Source organism: Pezoporus occidentalis, unplaced genomic scaffold (assembly GCF_034315485.1).
Source record: "Pezoporus occidentalis ecotype Australia unplaced genomic scaffold, CSIRO_AGI_Poc_V1 ctg19, whole genome shotgun sequence".
Lineage (NCBI taxonomy): Eukaryota > Metazoa > Chordata > Aves > Psittaciformes > Psittacidae > Pezoporus > Pezoporus occidentalis.
The window spans coordinates 3,251,824-3,271,476 of NW_026913748.1; the positions used below are offsets into that span (position 1 = coordinate 3,251,824).

General features: G+C 44.0%; 1 protein-coding gene and 1 long non-coding RNA gene across 3 annotated transcripts in view; both read left to right on the forward strand.

Moving 5' to 3' along the window:
• The window catches only part of TMEM178B (transmembrane protein 178B), a 250,981-nt gene that overhangs the window by 224,414 nt on the left and 6,914 nt on the right, over positions 1–19,653 (forward strand). The window lies entirely within an intron of this gene.
• Positions 107–5,321, forward strand: LOC134162544 (uncharacterized). Its single transcript, XR_009964358.1, has 2 exons — positions 107–4,219; positions 4,252–5,321. It is a non-coding gene; the product is annotated as an uncharacterized LOC134162544 (long non-coding RNA).

Sequence of the window (19,653 nt, forward strand, 5' to 3'; positions counted from 1 at the left end):
TTCATTTTCCATTTGACGTGACCAGAGAAAGTATTTATTTATTCATGTTGATAATGCGAGCTTTTTGAAGAAACTTCCTTTTTAAGTCGATTAGGGAGGGTTTGGGGTTTTGGTTTGTTGTTTTTTTTTTTTTCCTGGCAAGGTTTTCAAATAGAGTGGTTTTGAAAACCTTTGAAACCATTTGACTGTGCAAGTGCCTACTAGGTAAGGAGGCTGATGAATTACCATTGAACAGGAGAAGGAAATTAACACTAAACAGCTCTTGGAAAGCAAAATGAAAACTGAAAGCAGAAAACCCATAAATGAAAACCAAATAAGGACTATAAAAACATTCAGAAATTTTTTGAAGTATGAAAAGTTTTGTGAAAAAAACCCTAACTTCCCATTAAGATATTAATGCTTTAGGAAAATGATAACTTTCATTAAATCAGCTTTGAATGCAAACTTTCTTCCTCCTCTGCAGTGCCGAGTGTGATAGGGAAGGTGTTTCATGTGAACACAGATACCTGGAGTGACCCAGGCAAACTAAATGGCACAGAGGTATCTGGTTGGAGTCCACCTCCAGGCCCTGTGGCACGGAAAGCAACGTGAGAGCTCCTGTGATGATGTACGCTTCTGTGGTCTGTGACTGTTCACAGGGTGTCTTCTTATACAGATACAGTTTTGAAAGTGGTATTGCAGCAAGATGTAAAGAAATTGACATGATTTTGCTGTTTTAAGGATTCTCAAAGCTTTCCTTGCTTTCTGCAGCTGGCACAAATAGTTCTGCCTTGATGGTGTTCTTGCCTTCTCTGGTGTTGGTTTACAAGCTGTATATGAGCCCGTGCGTTTGTCTGTGTGTGGCAATGGTGGAAGAGGGTAATGATTATTTTTATTTACAACAGAAGAGTGTTAACCCTGGATCTTTGGGCCAATTCTGTGATTTTCCACTTGCTATACCATAGGCTCTGTAAGGCCTTTGTGGCTATGGAGTATCTTAAAAACTGTGGGAGTGTCTGAAGCAGCAGATAATCCTGTTACCTTAGTCTCAAACTGGATCCCCAAAGGGACCATTTCTCCAAACACCAGTTCTCTTGTCTTTGCCTCGGGTAAGAGCAAAACCCCCTTGGGATACTGTGAATTTCCCCCCATGCTACTCACAGAACTGGGAGGAGCTCTGTGTGCTTTCAGTACTCTTACATGGGGCTCAGAGCTTTCTGTTGGCTCAGGCTCACCTTTAGAAAAGGGTTGACTCAATATAACATCCAGATCCAAATTTGCAATGGTTAGTGTCTCCATCTGTCCTGAGCCAAAGCACACTCTCATCTAGTCTGAGTTTCTGCATTCTGGGGAGGCTTTGAATTGTCTTTCTGAACAAAGATTCAAGCTTTTTGATGAGTGCTTGGTTTTCTATTTGAGGAGTAGTTAATTAGACATGTTAGCTGTCATCCCAGCATTAAACGGCTTGACCCCCATTCCTCAGATCTGTTCTGGCAAAGCACCTAAGCATGTTCTTTACTTGGAGCATGTGACTAATCACCTCAGCTTTGGTAGGCTGTTCATATGCTTAAAGTTAAGAATATTCTTTCCTGGATGATGTTCAGCTTCCTGCAGGGTCCAGCCCCGCTCCTCTCTTCTTATCCTCCCCTTGTAGGTAAAGTGACATTCTTGTCCTAGCCTGATATACCAGGGTGTGTTTGGTCTCCCTTTCTGTGAGGTGGGAATGCAGGGTCCATAGGCAAAAGGCTCTTTCCCTCCCATGGACTTTCATGTTGCACTGCTGGGACAACATATCTCTATGCTCCAGAGACCACAGAAGAACTTGACTGCAAAGAACACAGATGTCATAAAATACGAGTCCCAGGGACACAGGATGAATTGGCTCAACCTATTGTGATCTGTAGGCTGAGATCTTGCATGTGGTGATTCAGTTATAGTACAGTGAAGTTTTCCTGTGACCACGATGAGTTAGCCACAGGGGATTTGCTATCCATCTCTGCTGGGAGCACTATATACGTGATGGGGCTACATGGCAGGAGTACATGTGCTCTGAATCTCATGTACTGTATAGGACACCCTCTTCTTCAAGCTAAAGCTGTTTGTGTGTTAAAATTTCTGAGTCATATTGGCCGCCTGTATTTATCATCTCTCTCTTCTCCCTCTCTGCAAACACACAACTGATCTTCCCTGATCTAAATAGTAGAGCCCCTCCAGTTATATTTCTAGTTGGGATTTTTTTCCTTTCATTCTATTCCAGGGGCAGTCACAAGTGGATCACAAACCACCAGTGACCAGAGCAATTCCTCTGAAATATTGCTTCTGAAAAATTGCAATTACTCTTTTAAATGTTATTTCAGCTGCAGTAACAAATAGAAGAGAAAAACCCAACCAACCAAAAAACCCTCACAAAACAAACACAAAAAAAGCCTCAGAGTCCTCCAAACAGAGGATGCTCATCGTCTAAGGAGAAAATTGTGAGAGTTCAGGTATTCTGCTTTCCTGTAGATGCAAGTCATTTGGGAGCACTTTCAACTATGGCATGTTAGCTGTGCAGTTCATTGGATGGTGAACAAAACAGCGTTGGTGAGGGAGAGGATTGATATGCAGAGGGTATCTCAGATTCCTAAGGGTTTTTCTGGAAGACTGTGTCTCCATGGCTGTCCATTTACCCACTATGCAGCACCACCAAATCAGGCTCATCCCTGGAGCCCACTGATAAACAGAGCTCAGAAGAAAATCACTGTAATCTGTCCTTAATTCTTGAGTGCCAAGCTAACTGCCAGCAGTGAAATGGAGAGGAAATAATATGTTACCAAGTATAGCTTAAATAAAGACATACATTATTTGGGCTCTTTCTTCTGTGTGTCTCTACATAAGCCTAGAAGGGCTGTAGGAGTGCTCAGGCACATTCACACAAACCAACACTGTATTTCATTGCCCCCAGGTTTTGCGCTTTTTCATGGCCCATACTGCTGTGCTCACCCAGCCAGCAAGGGAAGACTCAAGGTGAAAAACTGAGACAGCTCTGAATGATTGCCAGGCGCCACTGAGAGACAAAGAGTAAAGAGCGTGTGTGAAGCACAAACAGCATGTAAAGATTACTGATGGATGAATTTCCAAGGTCAGGAACTCAGTTTCAAGAAAGCCTAAAGTTTGATAACAAACTCCAGGCCAGATCTATACAGTCTTGATTCTGACAGTCTAAACTGAAAGCTCATAAAGACAGGGCTTAGCTCAAAACTTATAGCCCTACTGTTTCGAGTTATAGGCAGGAATATAATGCATCTGTTCCATAGTCCGTTGAAGTCCATTAGAAAGCTTCCCCTTGGCTCCAGTGAGTTTTGGATCAGGTGCCTTAGAAAATGTTTTAGTGCTGTCTTGGTTAACACTGAAAATTAAATGTGTGCTTACACACAGTATCTAATCTTTGGCTTTAAATAGTTGTCAGATACTACCTTTCCTTCTGGAGCCTGGTACAATGCTGTCAATTTAATTACAGTGTGCCTTACACGTGTTTAGGATTTAACTTGGAGAAAGCCTAGACGATTGCCTCAATATAGGCCACAAGAGGGAAATGAAATGGTGGTCACCTCTAGTGAAGCACTTCAGAATCACAGATCTGTTGTCCTTCCTTGCTCAGGGAAGATGTGCAATGAAAATAACAGAGGCTTAGATAGATTATCTCCAGGGAAGGTGAGGGATTGAAAAAAAAGGAAACCTAACAGCAGTTGCTATAGGTCAGAATTGATGAGCATTGGTAGAATTACGTGAGGACGATCCAATGTCGCCCACAGCATCAGCAGCAGGAATTGTCAGACCATCCTAGGACTGCACTTTTGTATTTCCTTCACTGATTAACACTCCTGCAGAGTGGCAGAAAGTGACTTCAAACGTTTTCTTGCGTAGGGTGTATATACATGGGCACCCTCGCTCCCCTCCTTCCCTAGACACACACACATGCACAACCCATATGATGTGGGTGCTAGTAACCTGTGAATATGTGTACTATACAGAGAGGAAATACATGGCAAAATGCAGCATGATAGTTTTCTGTTCTTTTATAATTAACTCACGAGTTAGAGCGCAATTCAGATGCCATCTGTGTCTGTGCTAGGTTGTGCATGCAGAACCCATGGAAATTATCTGCTGAAGAGACATGGGGAAGCACAGTACAACTGGGACCATTTGGGTATTCACCATCAAAATGTATTTGGATATGTAAGAAAGAGTTGCCAGTATTGTTCTGATCCCAGAGATGCAGGGGAAAGGAAGCAGCTGAGATGACACAAATACGTGTTTCTTTCTGTGCATTTTGCCTTTGGCCAGATACATCCCTCAAAAAGGGAGGCAGTGAGCAGCTCAGGGCAGAAACACCCTGAAACACTGCAGCAAGACTCCAGAGCTGGGACCATCAGTGCTCTTCAGTGTAGGGTTTCGACAGAGCTACTGCTGATCCAGTCAATCCTTGAGCTAGCCATCCTACCTCCAAAAATGCAGTTGTGTCCACAAGTCCTACCTGCCTTCAGTTGTGCCCCAGAGTCCTTCCTACATTGTAGTGTCACAGACCACTCATGTGAAATACGTACAGGCGTCACTTCCTGAGTAAGGCTGAAGGAAAATGAAGTCCCATCAGGCCAGCCTTGTTATTCATAAGATTGATTCTTGCAACCTGCTGTTGCAAGGTGCTTCTCTAACACAGATGGCGTCAGCCACAGGAGAACAAATTGCACCATATCACTTTCAAATCAGAAATGTTTATGATCCTCTGGTGTACAAATCCCGCTGTGCTGAGAGGCAGCGCCCTGGCAGGACACCACCTGAGTCTGTCCTCTGCAGACGGCTGGTGTGGGCTGTCAGCAGCATGAAAACTGCAGTTAATGCTGCTTGGCACAGCAGGAAGCTCCATATCCCGTGGCTCTGAGCCCTACCTGTGGCAGCATAGCATAGGAATATCTCTGTAAAGGCAATCCCTTCAAGCAGCCTTGTTATTTTGCCAGCTGGTCAGAAATATGCAAACAGTAACAGTGATTCTGCTGTGGATGAGATTAAGAGCCGAGCCTTCATAAAACTGTGTCACCCGTGTTTTGCCCCAGTTTCAAAGTGATGTTAGACACCAAGGAGCATGAATCAGGTATGGCTCAGTCTCCTGGGGTCAGCTCCACAAAAGAGCCTCGGCATCCAACTTTCCTTAGGCAGTGAATAGGAGTAAAATACTATATGCCTTTGGTACCCACATATTTAAAAGCCCCAAACATATATGCTCCTAACTGGCTTAAGCTTTTGTGACCTTTTATCTCAAGAACAGTCTTCATCTGGCTGTTGGGCATAAGGCTGTATTTTTTTAAGAAAGGCTGTTCATTAACAATATAGATTGCAAGGAAAAGGTTCAAGTAATCAGAACAATGAAAGTGCAGCCTTTGACCATTCAGTTAGAGCATACTGAATTATTTATAACTCCTGGGCACCAACAACAGTCACAGACCTCTAACTTAAACTTTTCTGTCACTTACATTGTTAACATTTATGTATTTGCTATTTGATCTTTTGCAGGACAAAATTTCCCCCACTTTACACAGAAAAGCGTATTTGGGGACTTTTGAAGATACTTTTCTGCACTGACTTGGATTTTTTTAAAACTTTTTGAGGCCTAGTAGGACACACTTTACAACTTTCAAAGCTGTAAGCTGTACCTAAAATGGGCTTGAACTTTCAGTTCTTTCTCAAGTAAAATTCCCTTTGATTATAGATCATTGGAATCAATGGGGAAATTTGCTTCATTAACAACTGTAAGACTGGATCCTATTTATGAGTATATGTGATGAGGGGAATTAGGTAAGGGGGCTGTACTTGTATGTTAGCCCACTTTTGATGTTTTGCATAGACACGGGAACAGTCACTGCTAGGTCACTCCAACTTTATACCAATCTGTTTTTGTAAAAAACAACCATTACACTTGTGTGTGGCTGGAATAAGGCAGTGGTAAATCTAGCCCCTAGGCTGACGCACATATACATGTAGATATGTGTATATATGTATATACATTTGTAAATCTATGAACAATGTCTATAGCTTCATGATTGCCTGAGATAAGGTGAGGTTGATGTACAGAATTTCAGGCAAAGGACTGTTTCTTTTTCACAATCCTCATATATCTCAGATTTAAATTGAAACAAATGAAAAAGTTCTATTTCCCAGGAAAATACTCATTCTGCCACTGTGCCCCACTAAAGCCAGCGGCACGCATATCCAAACACGTGTATCCAGTCATGAATATATGAGACTTAATCTCAAGGGCTTTTTTAAGAAAAAGAAATGGACTGAAAAAGCCAACAGCAGAATTTCTGTTCCACATTAGCTCTCTCAGGACACTCACCCTTTATTAAGAGGCCCTTTGTATGGATGCTGTTCTTCTGCACCGGGTGTATGTTTGTGTGGAGCATCTTTGTGGATGAAGTCAAGCTACACAAAGTCCTGGATTTTCTGACCTGCATTTGTCCTCGTTAACCTTAAGCACTTAACTGAGCTCTTTATGTTAACAAGCTCATCTTTTTCATTTCTTGTATAGGTAATGAAAAAAGAAAGTTGCTTCTAGATGGTAAACCAGTGAAACTGACATCTAAGACTGCTTTAGGAGCTCTCTCTTGCTCCATAGAGTGACCACTCACGTATCTTGGGTGTTCCCAAGATCTTAAAAGATCTTAAATCCTGGTGAGATGAATCAGGGATTTAGTGTAGAAGAGCATTCATATGGGGATTAGCCATGGCCCTGTGCTTCAGACACATGGCCTGGCTCACCATGCAAAACATAGGTATTCATTGTTCACTGTTGGAACAAAAGGAGATGTTCATGGGAGGCTTCTCCTCCCAAATTGCAAAATGACTGCAAAGGATAGTGTTTGCCCCAACCCCTGGAACCTGCATTTAAGGTGAATTCCTTGTGGTGGTCCTAGTGATGGAGGTCAGAGATCTCTGGTCTGACCTCTTCAGCTTTCTCTGCCAGTCTTGGGCATTACCGAAGCAGTTCAAAGAGTGAATTTACATCCTAAACGTTTGAATGGCTGAGCTGTTCAAAGGTTACTTTCCTGCTCCATCCCCAAACTTGCCTGTAAAAAGTGATATAGCTGGTAGTGATAATCAAAAAATTCTCCTCCAAGGTACAGTTTGGGTAGTTTAATATTTTTTTTTCAATGGTGATAACTGCTTTACAGGCAGCTTGTACGGAGATGAAAGTGATTGCAATTTCATCCCTTATTGTTGGGATTATAGTTTTCCTCAGAAACACTAAACTGAGGACTCAACAAGCAAATGAACTGTGACTGTATTCAGAAAGCTGCTCTGACAAGGCTGAACATATGTCTCCATCTTATGGTTAGAGTCTCTCAGAGCCAAACTTTGGAATTGCATATTGAGTCTGTCTGAAGGGACCAGCAATTTAATCCAGTATAAGAACTTTGGAGATCTTGTATATTCCCATATTTCACCTGAATAAAAGAAACACAGCCAGAGGAGTGGGAGAATTAAACTGATTTCTGGAAACTCGAGGGCTAAGTGAACCAACATATGGTCACTACTACTTATTTCTACAGCTAAATATAAGTCAGTGAGTTGACGATCTTCACCCATCTCTCAGAACAACTTGATTTTAAAAAATATGGTTAGGGTTATGACAAGACGGACTTTGGCTGCCCTGCAGGGACCTGTAAAGAAAGGATTCAACACTGTGTATCAGTACTTAGGGGAAGACTTTAGCTAGAAAGTGGAAGATAAACCTGAGTTCCAGGGATTGTGCTATTTTCCAGCATGGTACCACCGTGACCAAACAGTACTGTTTCATCCTGACATTTTTCTCCTGTTCTCCCTTTCCTTTTTTTGAGGAGTCAGATATATCTCCCTTTCTTCCTTTTCCTCCCTCTGTGTGAGAATATAGAGATGCTTCCCGTAAAGACACATTTCTCTAAATCCTATTCAATACCAACTCTTGCATATGTGACTGCTTTGTTATTTGAAATGTCTGTGAAAAAGAAATAAAGGCTTTAAGAGTGAGCTCTGGAAATGAAGAGTAGCTTGAGGATAAATCAAATATAAGGATGCAGCTCCATTTTCTGAAAGACTTCTCAGAAGGGTCCTAAATTCTCATCACTGCCCTCCTGCCCTCCCTCTCTGTGAGAGGGGTGGTGAGGGTCCTGGAATATAGGACTCTCAAAGGTTGCTCTTTTAGCTGTCAACTCACTGTGTCCCATCAGGCTCTAGCAGACTTTTCAGAGTTTTACTGTCAAAGGAAACCTCTTTTTAAAAGGTGATAATGTTCAACATCAAATGGGAATTGGCTCTAAAGGGTGGCTCTGTCCCAGTTTATCTTTCTTTCCCATTCTTTACAACAGCCCTATGTGTCCATCCTGCACTCTCCTCCCAGCTGCACTGACTTTGCCAAGGGTGCAGCTTGCCAAGAGGGGCCTGCCTGGCCTCTCATCCCCATGCTGCTCTTGGATTATCTTCTTGGATAATTCTACACTTTCTCTTAAAAAAAGAAAGTCTCACCTCCTAACGAAAGCCATAACTACTCCTGTGACCCTGCAGCAGGGAGCCTCGCATGGGACAGCAACAATGCCTGGCACTGGAGGGATCCTAGGGGATAGGCAGGAAGATGGGTGGAGCTCACGTGGCCCTCTCACATCAGAGAGCTAAGCTATTACCTTGCCTTGCAAGCTCCCACCATGCTTCATGAACCACTCGGAGAGTTCAGAGTCTGGATCTGACTTCTCACTGACTCACACTTACGCCATCGCACACTCCTATGGCAAATAGGTGTAGGCATGGCAAAACAAGCCTATGTGAAGGCATCAGCGGTTTGCACAAGGGTCAGTGAAAAATCAGACTCACTGCACTCTCCCTCATCCACAGCAACTGCATCTCATGCAGGTATTTGCTCTTTAGGATTTCTTCTGCCCCAAGTGATATTCACCCTAGCCATGACCTACCACACTAGCCAAAAGGTTTTGGAGGGCTCCCCTTCCTTGGTTCCTACATTGGTCCTTTTATTCCTTAAGGAAAAGCATCTTTTTGTTTAGAAGAAATGAACCAATTCCCATAACCATCCTTTGGTGATGACAAAAGCTGAAATCACCACTGTCTCTAATTTAGTTTGGGAGGCTTAGGATAATAATTTACTGAAATACTTGTGAATTGAAGCATGTCAGCAATTTTCTAGGACATTCCCAAGTAAAATAATATGACTGGTAGAAGACATTCATCATGTAAATGCATCTTGGCCAGATGTTTATGTTTCCTCTAAGTGCAGCACACACATAACAAAGCTGAATTAGAAAAGACCTAGAATGCCACAATATTCAGGCATACTCAGAGAAATGCATTGATATGATGCATTTATTTGGCATGTTTTGTCTTCAGAAAGTGTTACGAGTCCCACCAGACCTGTCTGAGGCAGGTAGTTATTATAGCCATTTTAGAGATGGGAAGCCAAAAACCTGAGAAAAGACCTGATGTTCAGTGGTTTGATGCCCCCTTGGAATTTCTGCTAGTTGCAGGTGGAGCCTTCTGTTTTCAGCACTCTTGAAAACCCAGACTGTAACTGGTTTATCCAAATCTGCAGTGGCTGTAAAGGTGAAAGCCAGGATTAGGACACTCAGGATCCTGACTTCATCAGAGCACTGCTACAGAGCTTTGATCCCACGAAGCACATGCTTAATTCCAAGCATGAATGTTCCATTAATGATGCTATTGCCATGCTTCAAGCTAGGCACATGCCTAATTGCTTTGCTAGATTGGGAATTACATTAAAATATATTAAACTTCAACATATTTTGAAAATCAAAAAATGTGGCCATTTCTCATTATGTTTTGAGCATTGTCAAGGATATTTGAACTGTGTATGCAGCCTCTCAACCAAGTGGAGCACTTTTTAGCCAATCTGTGCACAGTTTAATGAGTTTTGGGTAGCAACATCCAGTTGTCACAAGTATTCAAGAGTGGCTTGTCCTGCGAAGTTTGGACTCCTGTGCTGCTACAAGAAGCAAAGTGGCTCCTGTGGCCATCGGTGCTAACAACACATCAGCAACAACTGACTATTGCGATAGGTCGCTCTGGTAAGATGTGAGTGTGGTGGCTGATTTCACAAGTAATGCAGGATCTTATCAAGTGTATTGTACTTTTCCATTTCTTCCTGTAATCTGTTTGAGAAGAGGTGAACAGAAGTTGTTTAAACGTGAAACAACCCCTAACTTCTTGTTCTGTTACTTTAAGGTGCTAATCTGCAGACACACGGGTGTTTGTGCACGGGCATCGGTGTTTGCAGGACTGTTGCCCTGAAGGATCATTTTAGTGGCAGGGTTGAGATCAGGGAACCAACAGGGAAAGTGAGCAAACCCCTATAACTTTGAACAGACAAAAGTCGCAGAAAGCATCGTAGGACTTTGCCAAAAAAACTGGCTACATCTTACAGTTTTCCTTTTGTTTTGATTTGGTTTGGTTTTGGTTTTATCCAGATCGGCACAGAAGACTGTATTTCCATCGATTAAAATCTTGTCTGGTAACTAACTAAACAACTTGTTCATGGAAAATTAAAGAATAAATAAGTAAACTGTCAGTTGTGGAATGTAAACTGATTAAACAAATAAAAAAATCATGTTGTGTGTTTTAAGCGGCTGCATCTGCTTGTGTTGGGAGTGGGGCTGGAGACCTCTCACCATCCCCTTCCTCAGATGAAGGGAGGACAAAGAGCAGAACAGGAAGGTGGGTGGCCTCTGACCACTGGAGCACTGGAAAAGGACTGGAAATGCTCTTTTCAAACCACTAGTAATAATGATTATATGGCTTCTGATCAGAAACACTGTAAGATGCTGCATTCCTGGAGACAATGAAAGCCAGGCTGGATGTGGTTCTGGGCAACCTGATCTAGTTGAAGATGTCCCAGCTCATTGCACGGGGGTTGGACCAGATGCTTTCGAAGGTTCCTTCCAACCCAAACTATTCTATGATTCCATGACCCTATGAAACTACAAGCACAATCAGTATCTCACCCTGACTACTTATGAAGAGGTTTTTCTGCCTGTCATAGAAGGGATTGATTCCTACCAGAGCCTTGGGAACTGTATGTACTTTAATACCATTAATCTCTTTCTGTGGCCACTTAACATCTAGAAGCCTGTGAATTGACTGAAATGTATAGAGACATCGCAGTAGATTATCACCCACCTTCCCCTAATAAATAAAGAAACAAAAGTGAGTATGAAATACAGCCTTTTGGGTTTTCAGTGCTCAGCTGTAAAGGCTTTGGGCAATTTGGCAGGTACAACCCTGCACTCAGTGCTTCCTCATTGCGCTTGCGTCCTCAGGCCAACAATAACAAATCAGACAGGCATTTTCTACACAGCTTTGAGTGTGCAACTAGAGTTGGGCTTCATGTGTCCCAGGTTGAGCACCCAAAGATCAGGGTATTCATAACAACTGTAGAGGTATAAAAAATAGGCCAAATGTATAGAAGGAAAGTAAAAGGAATGGACAAAAGTTCTTTAGAGTGTGCAAGCAGAGGAAATGCAAGAGTAGGTCTAAGACAAAACCACAACTTTTTTATCTTTTAATCAATTACTTTTAAATTAATTAACTAGAACTAAATTATTTAAAAAAAAATGCTGGCAAGGTATTTTTAAACCACAATTATTTTGTTGGGAATGGTGTTAAATACTGAAATTGCCAGTGTTGGCTGGTTTTACCTGGTTGAGCAGCTGTACCTACCAAGACCTGATAGTCAAAAAGAAGGAGGCATCTAAACATCCTGCCAGAATGTGCCTGGCACGTTCTTCTGGCTGATGGCTTTTCCCAAGCTGACTGGTTTTTAGTGACAGACTTTGGGCTGTAGCAATAACAACCAACCTATCTGCTGCAGTTCTCAGGATGGGGTCCATCTTGTCCCCAAAGAGGTGCTGTCTAAAATATCACCTGCAACAAGGAACCAAATGAAAGGTCTGAAGGGAGGAGAGTAAGAGTGAATTCTCTGTCAAAAACCTCATTGGTACTAACATATGTTCCTTGACCTCTTCTCTGTCACTAATGGCTGAGGAAGTGAGAAATCCTGCCACATTTCTAGTGATATCACTTGCATTACCCGTACTTATGACATGTCTGCTCCTACAAATAAAGCACAGAGTAAGAGGGGAAAGAGCTTGCTGAAGCGTGCAGAACCTGGCAACTCCCCCAAGACACATGAAGGCAGTTAAAGCTGTACAGTGGCATATTCAGCACCATGAAGAAGTAAAACCCTTTCAATTAAAACTCTCATCTTCTTGCTTCTGCTGCCTGGCACAGCTGCCCACCCAGCCATCCATGCCTGCTCAGTGAAACCTCTGGTTTAGCAGCAAATACCGAGGGGCTGCTAAGGTCTTTGCTCTCTGCCATGAGCAGAGACAACGTGATTCATTGGTGCTAAAAATGGAAGCCTGTAGAGCTCGCTTTGTTGCAGGGCAGAAAGCAGGTGCCCTGTCTCATGGCACTGATGGCAGGGAAAGCTTCAGGAGCGTGGCTGCCAGATCAGAGGATTTAGCTGCTCAGCACCTCAGCACCGGGGAAGGGGGAAGAAGAACACAAATGGAAGGAGCTGAGCTACAGACACTGTCATGGAAGGGCCTGCAGAAAAGAGAGTGCTGCGGAAAGAGAGTGGCCTGACATCGGGGAAGATTTGTGCATAGAACGCCAGGGTTGCATTAGCCCTGTGAGGGCTGAATGTTAACCCGCAATGCACTGTTGCTCCCTGCAGTGTTCAGGCTGCCCACCCCTACTGCTGTCAGCTCGATGGTGCTTTGCTTTGCTCACTTCTGGGGGCCCAGCCCTCTGGTGCGAGAGGAGACACCAGGTAATGCCATAGCACTGCACAGGAGCCTGCAACCCAGCTAGACAAAGCAGACAGCGAGCAAGAGAAGGAAAGACTCATTAGCTGTAGTTCACCACATAGGAAGCAGAGAACAGAGGGATTTGAATAACTCAACATCACACAAGCCGCCTGTGGCAGAGCAGGGGCTTGCTGTGCCCTTGTCAGGCTATCTCAGTCGGGAAGGCAAGGGCTGAGGCTGCCTTATCTCCCCATCCTGCCAGGCACCTGCACTCACCAGCTCACAGTTTGGGAAGTATAGCAGGAGTGCTCATCTCTCGTGGTCTGAATCCCACTTTGAATTAGCACCATTGCCCTCAAAGATACCTCCATCTATTCAAGACTCTACCTGGTCATGAAGGGAAGTAACTACTCACTTGGGAAGGAAAGTAGTGAGTATTTTAAGAATTAGTTTTAGGAGAGAGAAAGATACCCATCGGCTTCCTCTGTGACACGGCGGGGCCTCGGCAGGTTGAACAGAGAGGCAACAACTCCTGTTCTTAAGAGCAGTGAAATTCTTTGCTCTTCCCCTGAGTAGCACCCCAAAGCGCAGTTTTCCCTTTGCTTTGGGTATCTGCTAATGCTTTCTGCCTGCAGTGGAGCGAAGACCCTCTCACTGAAATGCAACCACTCTGTCTCAGAGGCAGGATAATCTCACGGTGACCTTTCTTGTGAAAAGCACATGATAACTGCAGCAGACTGGTGCTGCATGGGGTGAGGATGCTGGTAATGAAATGCTTTCATAGCTTGACACTCATTATTCCATTACATTATCAGGCTCTTCCCCAGGGGCCCTCTAAAGAGTCACGGCTGAGCTCTTTTCCTGCAGAGACCAAAAGCAGACCACCTCAAAAGCTGCATTTACTATATTTTTTGCTGCCTCCCTGCTCAGGGGGAGTGTGCTCTTGTTCATTTGCATCAGACAGAAGTGGAAGAACTACGCCAGCTCAGCTATGACTTTATCAGCCTGCTAACCCACGCCAAAGCAGTCAGCCTACCGCCAGCCAGGAGCAGACAAGGCTGCTGCTACACCAAAGCTTAGCATGCAGGGCCCATGCTTGCCAAAGGGTCTCCAGCGTGCCTCGGCCACCCTCTCTCTCCTACCCTGCATTTGCCATTCACTTGCAAAGGCTGTCCATTAATTCTATGTGAGAAAATGCGCTTTCCCTTTGCTTAATTCCCTGTGATTTCTTCCCATCCTCAGATAAACCCTTGGTCTTCTCAGTTCTGAAATTCAAAGTGGCTGTCTCCCGGAGGCGAGGACCTCACCTGCAGCTGGCTGCTCAGAATGAAGCCTGCATTGGCTGTGATAGCAAAGCCCTCTGATGGAGCTCAGCTCTTCACCAAGAAATGAGCTGGTGGCCAAAGGGCAGGCCCAGCGGCCTGACAGCTTACTGCCAGCAGATACAGCCCGAGAGAGGTCACATAGTCTAAGCTCTGGGCAATCATCTCCCCCCTGCTCAGCTCCCCAGAGACAACGCTTTCAGTCAAAGGTGATGGTGAGTATTTTGGGAGGTATTAAACAGAGAACCAGAAGCACTACAGAGATTGCTTTGGCTTATGCTAACTGTTCACAGCAATGCTCACAGTGTGTGCCAGGAACATAAAGGGAGAAATAAACCCTGCCATAAGGAGCATGTGATTTGGAAAAGCAGAAGCAGGCAAAGGGTGAGAGCAGGGACTAAAATGCACAGGTAAAGTCTTCATAGCCACAGCTGGCCATATATATTTGAAACAACCCTGCACAGAAAGCTGCTTAGTACTTTAATGCCTTCTGAGGGCTAAATAAACTCCAAGTGAGCACACACAGCATGTACACATGCAGGCACGCACACCCTTAACTGGTAGGTAAAACATGGAACAAAACCAAATATCCATCTTCGCAGCAAGGTATATTTCCTCCTTTTTAGCTATGTTTTGTTATAATCTTCCTGCAAACCTGTCAGAGAAAAGGAGGTTGAGACTGAAATAAGTTGCTCTGTGCGCTGAACAAAACCACAACTTTTCAGTTTCATACTTGGGGTGCCTGTCTGACATGCTGCAATTTCTGCTTCATTCAACATACCTTGTTCCCTTTAGGAGTTCTCTACCCACCATGTTTGCAGCAAAAAATACCATGTGCTGAGGTTTATAAGGAGCTTTCAAACAGAACAGGTGACTGCTGAGTCCTCCCTCCCTTCCCTTCTGTCAGATGGAGATTCATGCATTACCTCACACTTCGCATCTCTTCCCAGATACTGACTGCAAGTAGCCAGGGGATTCAAGGGTTGATGGGGACAGATGGGCAGACATGAAGTGACAGAACATTCATTTCCTTAGGAAACCAGGATAAAAATACTATGTTCAGAGTTCAGCTTTTTCTGTGAAGATGCTCAGTTTCCCGGGAGGCTGAGCCAGTGGTCGCAGGTGGCAGCAGCAGCTCTGTGTCCTGGGTGACACCTTTCCCACCACAGCTGTCATTGCTGTTCCTGCCAAAGGTGCATCATGTCAGTTCTTCCTTTCGGCCAGGAGGCTCTGCAGTTGTTGGGATCTTCATTCTGGGTCTGAGCCCCAAAGAGATGCCCATCAGGGCAGATGATATGGAAACATTCACCATCGGAGTGGAGATCCACGTTGTCTGAGGCAGGATCTAAATGCTCCCAAGCTAAACCTGGCAAGCTGGAACATCTACAGAGACAGGAAGATGGCCCTGAGGGAAGCTGTGCCTCAGGATGGGCAGTCAGCCAGGCTTTTCCCCCTTCCCCAGTAGCACCATCCTGAAGGGCCTCGCAAGAAACCTTGCAACCCCCCTGTCTGCCTTGCTTTGCTCACCAATAGGCAGGGATGGAGGTCAAGATCTGCAAGAGCTTATTGTGAAGACTTCTAAGGAAGTGCTGCTGCAAATGCAGCATAGTCCCAGCCTGTCCTAAGCAGTCCCTTTCCATCATTTTGCCAGCAGCAACCAATTAATTTTCACCATCCTTGCTACTTCTCTGCAGAGCTAGGTCCGAGTCACACATTTATTAATAACGTGCTCATCTGTTATTGAACATTGAGTGTGCTCCTGCAGCACAAGGCCTTGCAGGACTCACGAACAAGGGTGCAGGAGGTCATGCACCAGGATCACTGCCCAGTGAGCCTGGGTAAAGAGGAGAAGACAGAGAGGAGCCGTGCTGTACCCCCAGGCAGTGCCAGGATGGCTGCCAGTGCTTGGCCTCCGGGCAGTGTTCCCAAAGGCACTGTGAATGGCTCGTGATTGTGCCATCAGACTTCGCTGACAAGTACTTAAATTGAGTGAGTTCATCCCATAACATTTAAGGAGGAAGTGGGAGGACAGAGGAATGAAAAGCAATGTGGTTTTCTTTTAGCACCTCTCTTTCTCATTTTGTCCTGAAATGTCAGCACCTTAAATAAAAAACCTTTTATTGCCTCCCTGCTGCCTGTGTCCAATCACAAATAGTGAGGTCAAGGCCAAGGGCCCAGCTATCCAGCTCTGCCCTCAAGGGTGTCACCTCTGTGCAGAGCCCTTCATTCGCTTTCCTCTCTCATTTCTCCTTTGCTGTCATATTCGCTCCTGCCAGCTCAGAAAACACTCGCCTTTTGCTTCCAGAGATCAGAGGAGGCTAAAGGCAAATCCAGTTCCCAAGGTCTGCTGTTTTAGCTTCCATCCTACCAACAGAATGGCCAAGAGGAACCACACTACTGATTCCAGTTTCTCACAGTGCATTTCCAAACTGTGAACCACACTGAGAGCTGCCCCTTTCTCCTGCAGCCCCGAGGAGGATTGGCTAGAAAGGGGTCGTCTACAATTCTGTTTCCTAGGGAGACCCCATTAAGCAGTGCGAGGGTGTTGGAGATACTCAGGAAAAAAATTCCAGGCCAGAATGAACATCAAGTATGAGTAGAATTGATAAAAATAATGAAGTTGGATGAAGATGTTTTTGATGTGCCCAGAGAGGAAGCAGTCATAAATGTTTCCATCAGGTGTGCAATGTACCCATAAAATGTTCCAAATACATATTTCATGCATTTGCAGCTGGACAAGAAAAGAAAAAACCAAAAAACCTTACATTTGTCAGCAGTTATTTTACCAGTGAGAAAAACAATGATCTGTTGTTGGACTAGACAGTATGAAGCAAAGCTAGAGAGGGGAATTGTTTTGACACATGTTCAAGTGGCTCTGTGCAGGTGTAACACAGCTAAATATAACCTGGCACGGCCAATAGGTATCAACAGCTTGAAAAATCTTGCCGTGAATGAATTTTCATTTCCTTCCACAAGCTGAGGATCATGTCCCAAACCTTTTAAATTCTGATGGCTCAGAACTCCTCTGAGTTTTTGCTTCCTTCAATGCAACGTCAGGAGATGCTGTGTCAAGAAGAAGGTGATGGCTTCCTGGTCTGATGCAAGACCATCCAGTATGTCACCTGGAAGTATCTGACATACTCAAGAGATGTCAGATCACTGTCACAGAGTTCAGCTTCACTGTGTTTCCAGCAGGACTGGTGTTTGCCATGGAAATCCAGCAATGCTGTCTATGCAGAGTGGTCTCCCTGCTCACATGGGAAGGGATCTGTGACCATTTCTCATTCTGACCATGGCATTTTGTGGCAACCAGGTCACATAAAATGTCCTGTAATTGAAATAGGATTTTCTTGAGCTATTTAAACCTTTATCAGAAAATAATGGGCAAAAAATCTATCAGAACAACCTACTCCAGAACTATCCATCACTCACTGAGATTCAAACTTAATTTGATTGCTATTAGTGCATGTACTTTTATTGTCCTCTGTTTGCTTAATGAATGTTGCAGTTGTAGTAATAAGATTATTGGTAATATGAACCAGATTTGCAGAATGAAGAAAAGATAATTAAATGATACCTTAAGGATGATTTCTGTTTAAGACACAGTAACTCTGTCACAGAGTAAATAAACTTGGTGAAGGAAGATATCAATGGCTACTAATCTGAGATACAATTATTCCCAAATTAGCAGGATGCACATTTCATTATGGTGAAATACCTGGTGACTGATGCTGGGTCCAGGCTATTTCACCTGCCTGTAAGGCTGTGTGACAAAGCCTTACCCAGGAAAGCAGGCACGCAGATGTGGCTCCCCACAGCCCAGGGTGGGACTCAGCACGCACACCGGAGACAGCCCAACGTATTAATGGGATTCCTGTAAGTACACCGGGTCATGAACTGTGGGGTTTTGTCAAGTCCAAGACATCAGACTGTGCCCGGCTTTCAAGAGCTCTGCCTTACATCTTGTCCAGCTCCCACTGCCCATGTGTAATGGCAACAAAAGCCTGACAGCACAGCAGTGACAGGGGTGCTTGGCCATCAAAGTCATAGTCTTGAGACCACATCTTCCTTTCTAAAGTGATGCTTAGTGAAATTTCAGCAAAAGCATTAGTGGAAGGAATCTGCTGCTGCTGCTTGGATCTTCAGTACTGGCTTGGGACAAAGCAGTTGCATAATCATGAACCTGCAGATGCTGAGGCTGCCCACCCCTCCCAGAGGAAACAACAGACTCATTGCCCCCTTCTTCCCCCCCTTCTTGGATTTGGAGATGATCACATAACTAATCATGTGATGGAGGTGACAATCTCTGGTGAATACAGAGCTGCTTATGTCCCACTGTTTCAATAAAGCAATGGCAACTGCTATACACACACAGAGCACATACACAGCTCTGCAGCTTGCCCTACTTCATCCAAATGAACCATCTAAATTGCTTGCATTTTCAGTGTATGTGGTGAGTTTTACCTGCTTCCTCAGTGCCTTTAATGTCTGAGGAATATTTTCCCGGATCTTTGCTTAGATTTTTCAGTCCCTAAAGGACTTTCACACAACCATTTTGATCCTAACGAGAGTTTCTACATAATTTTGAATAGCAATTCTGCTAATAACATTATTTTCTCTGTAGTCTCCCAGCTATAGCTCTGGCAATCACAGTCTGTCTTTTGCTCAAGGTTGGACAAAAATTTGGATATTCAGTTGGTTGTTTTTCTAAATCATATCATTTCCCGCCAAATCTAATTCTAAGCTGCACTTACTGCACTTGCACACAGGTATCTGTGAGTGGGTCTGGGTCCCCCAGATGCCTGCCAGCTGTGCATGTAACTGCAAACAGTAATTCCTATGAGGAATTGGCTTGACTGAGTGTAAAAGGCCAATTTCAGCAAGCACTCTTTTCTGTAAATTAAAGCCAAAATCTCTTTATTTACCAAAGCATGCCACTATCACATTTCACTGGCACAGAAGTCATTGTTTCTCAGCTTTGAGCATAGCTTTGCAGCACCACTAGCAGCATCTTTAGAGAAATAAGTGCATAACTTACCTCTTGTGCTGTGAACCACTGTAAGAGTCCCCTAATGAACTCCTTCAGTTTCTCAGACTGTATTAATATTGACATTGCACATCCATTAAACATCACTGCACAGCAGTGCTCCAGGTGGTTGCTGCAAGCAGCTAGATTAGGGGCAAATGTCTCTGTGTTACCGACCTTCCCAATGAATGTATATATTTTCCTTGTCCATGTGGACAGGCCCTCCTCTGTCATCTCACCCACAATCTACTCATTTGACTTTTTCAGTTGATGTCATTTATTCATACATTATTTGCATTGCCTAGAACTTTCCATATTATTTGCCTAGCTTTGTCCTAGCAGGTCTGGCACTAGAAGATACTGTGTTTTGTTCCTACAAAGAGGAACGTGACAGTACGTGTTGTAACATCCTCCGTCCAACGATCCTACTAACATCCCCTGCTTTGCATCTAATTTAAGGGTAATTTTCCTAAAGACAGTAATT